We start from the raw sequence: 3,517 nt of genomic DNA, 5'->3' as shown, positions 1-3,517 counted from the left end.
GTGCAGGAGGTGTGGCAGGCCAGGCCATTGGACGGGCTACTGTAGATCCCGGACTCATGCTGATGGTCGACCTTTGTCGGGAAAATTCCACCGGGGTGCAAGGAGGAGGAATTGATCTCTGATGCAGTCGCTCCCCCAGAGAGTGGTGCAGGTACAGGCACAGGCCTACCCAGCCACCCTAGAAATGGCACCCAGGGATCAGACGGCACCCACGGATCAGACGGGTTTGGCGTCCACACCGCAGCCGCAGTCGTCTTAGACTCTAGCGGTATTTATAAGGTTCCCTTGGATGCATATGGACCTTTAGCCCAGGGATCCAGTGCGATGCTGGTGGGAAAACCTGATGTTGCCCATCAAGGAATCTTAGTGCACTCAGGAGTTACTGATTCTGACTTTAAAGGTCAGATTTGCGCTATGGTCTCCACACAAAAACCCCCTGTAACTATGTCATAGGTTAGCAAGCATAGTCCCGGAAGGGATATCCTTGCTAAGGGGTGCTTACAGCTTCCTCTGGGACCTGATAGAACCTATCAGCTGGCCAGTTTGAATATGGACAATTCTTTAAGCCACTTAAAGTTGTGACCGCCTCTGTGATACACACTTAAGAATAGACAAACTCCCACCCCAGCTCTCTCTCGTTTCCGGCGCTGGGACAGGTGGCTGCAGGCCCCGTGCAGGGGCCAGTGGGCCCGGCCAGGCCCTGCTTGGGCCAGGCCGGGCCGGGCCACAGCCAGCCTGGAGCCATGGGCCTGTTCCAGCCATGGAACCCCCCCCACTGCCTTGCCGTGGGCAGCCGGAGCGGCTCGGAACCCCCCCCTCTCCACTGCGGCCGAGATTCAGCAAAGCGGCACCTCTGTCCGGCAGAGGTCAGGTGACCAACTGCGATAAGCCACATTCCAGCTGTAAGGCCGAGGTGAGATTAACCCTTTTATTGCTGTGAAGAACTGAAAACCTGAGGGAAGAGAGAGAGGAGATGCTTAAAGCTGAAAGTCTGTTGTGAAGCTATGATATATCAGAGTATCCCGTTGTAATTTCATGAAGATATGGGGGGTGGAGTGTTCAACTCATAAGCAGAAGCACCTGCGCTGAGATAGGCAGATGCTGACGCAGCTGTAATTTCATGAGAAGTTTGGACAGAGAGAGATGAACCAGATGAACCAGATGAGGACTTTTTGCTCCAAAGAGGAAAGGAGAAAAACCTCAATTCCTAGAGATGCTTCCAGAGATAGTTTTAAAGATGAAGATGACCCTTTGCTCCCAGGGAAGGAGAAGGGCCTCTGTTTTTCTTTGTTTCTGAACAGCTCAACCTTAAAATTGTACCCCAGAAAACTTTCAAGAGTGGACCCTCGAAAGCAGTTGCGGGAAAAGCTGCAAGTCGGGGGGAAGGGACTCACATCGTAAGCAGAGAGACTCCTCTTCCTGAATGGACTGAACAATATTTGGAAGTGGGCGGCTGTCTCGGTGTGATACTGTTTTCATAGCATGAGCAAAAAGAGACTTCTCTTTCTAAATGGACTGAACAAGGTTATTATGGAAGTGGTAAACAGACTGAACATCTTAAGGGTTGTCTTTACATTGTCAGTGGGGGAAGGGAGGAAGGTGGGGGGAGGAGGAGAGTTCTAAAGGTGGTATAATTTTTTTTTTTCTTTTCTTCTTTTAGGTCTGTTAATAAACTTCTTTATATTCATTCAAGTTGGTGCCTGCTTTGCATTTCTCCTAATTCTTATCTCACAGAAGATAAACAGTAATGAGTATTTTAGACCAAACCACTACACTAAATTGGTGTTTCCGCCCGGGAACGAACCCAACCCGCGACAAAATGGTGGGGAATGCGGGCAATTGATGAGATCTGTGAGATAAAGCTTAATTAGGAGGAATACTGGGCAAAGCAAGTATTAGGTCATAAGTTAAGTAGCATGATAGTGAGAAACTTATATTGTAATTGTACTGAACTACCTAGGGGTGGAATATAGCAGAAGTTGAACGTAATTTTGATAATAATTCTTAAATGTGTCTTCACAGAGGCGAGGGGTGGAGAATGTCATAGGTTAGCAAGCATAGTCCCGGAAGGGATATCCTTGCTAAGGGGTGCTTACAGCTTCCTCTGGGACCTGATAGAACCTATCAGCTGGCCAGTTTGAATATGGACAATTCTTTAAGCCACTTAAAGTTGTGACCGCCTCTGTGATACACACTTAAGAATAGACAAACTCCCACCCCAGCTCTCTCTCGTTTCCGGCGCTGGGACAGGTGGCTGCAGGCCCCGTGCAGGGGCCAGTGGGCCCGGCCAGGCCCTGCTTGGGCCAGGCCGGGCCGGGCCACAGCCAGCCTGGAGCCATGGGCCTGTTCCAGCCATGGAACCCCCCCCACTGCCTTGCCGTGGGCAGCCGGAGCGGCTCGGAACCCCCCCCTCTCCACTGCGGCCGAGATTCAGCAAAGCGGCACCTCTGTCCGGCAGAGGTCAGGTGACCAACTGCGATAAGCCACATTCCAGCTGTAAGGCCGAGGTGAGATTAACCCTTTTATTGCTGTGAAGAACTGAAAACCTGAGGGAAGAGAGAGAGGAGATGCTTAAAGCTGAAAGTCTGTTGTGAAGCTATGATATATCAGAGTATCCCGTTGTAATTTCATGAAGATATGGGGGGTGGAGTGTTCAACTCATAAGCAGAAGCACCTGCGCTGAGATAGGCAGATGCTGACGCAGCTGTAATTTCATGAGAAGTTTGGACAGAGAGAGATGAACCAGATGAACCAGATGAGGACTTTTTGCTCCAAAGAGGAAAGGAGAAAAACCTCAATTCCTAGAGATGCTTCCAGAGATAGTTTTAAAGATGAAGATGACCCTTTGCTCCCAGGGAAGGAGAAGGGCCTCTGTTTTTCTTTGTTTCTGAACAGCTCAACCTTAAAATTGTACCCCAGAAAACTTTCAAGAGTGGACCCTCGAAAGCAGTTGCGGGAAAAGCTGCAAGTCGGGGGGAAGGGACTCACATCGTAAGCAGAGAGACTCCTCTTCCTGAATGGACTGAACAATATTTGGAAGTGGGCGGCTGTCTCGGTGTGATACTGTTTTCATAGCATGAGCAAAAAGAGACTTCTCTTTCTAAATGGACTGAACAAGGTTATTATGGAAGTGGTAAACAGACTGAACATCTTAAGGGTTGTCTTTACATTGTCAGTGGGGGAAGGGAGGAAGGTGGGGGGAGGAGGAGAGTTCTAAAGGTGGTATAATTTTTTTTTTTTCTTTTCTTCTTTTAGGTCTGTTAATAAACTTCTTTATATTCATTCAAGTTGGTGCCTGCTTTGCATTTCTCCTAATTCTTATCTCACAGAAGATAAACAGTAATGAGTATTTTAGACCAAACCACTACACACTATTCTGAAAAGACCTGCCTTGCTAAATTAGTGCCTTTTAAGTCTTGTGTCCCCAGGGTAGAAAAATTCAGGAAGATAACGGCAGTGGATCTACGGGACCTCCACAGGCCTTCTGGACTGCAGACATCTCTGACCAAAGGCCACA

At 48.7% G+C, this 3,517-nt stretch overlaps 1 long non-coding RNA gene across 1 annotated transcript; it reads left to right on the top strand.

Annotated features, from left to right (window-relative positions):
- Positions 1 to 491: 491 nt before the first annotated feature.
- Positions 492 to 3,287, top strand: LOC138110397 (uncharacterized). Its single transcript, XR_011150914.1, has 2 exons — positions 492 to 913; positions 1,302 to 3,287. It is a non-coding gene; the product is annotated as an uncharacterized lncRNA (long non-coding RNA).
- Positions 3,288 to 3,517: the final 230 nt, after the last annotated feature.

Source organism: Aphelocoma coerulescens, chromosome 4A, assembly GCF_041296385.1.
Source record: "Aphelocoma coerulescens isolate FSJ_1873_10779 chromosome 4A, UR_Acoe_1.0, whole genome shotgun sequence".
Lineage (NCBI taxonomy): Eukaryota > Metazoa > Chordata > Aves > Passeriformes > Corvidae > Aphelocoma > Aphelocoma coerulescens.
The sequence above is the reverse complement of the archived record's forward strand: the minus strand, read 5'-3'. Positions and strand labels throughout refer to the sequence as shown.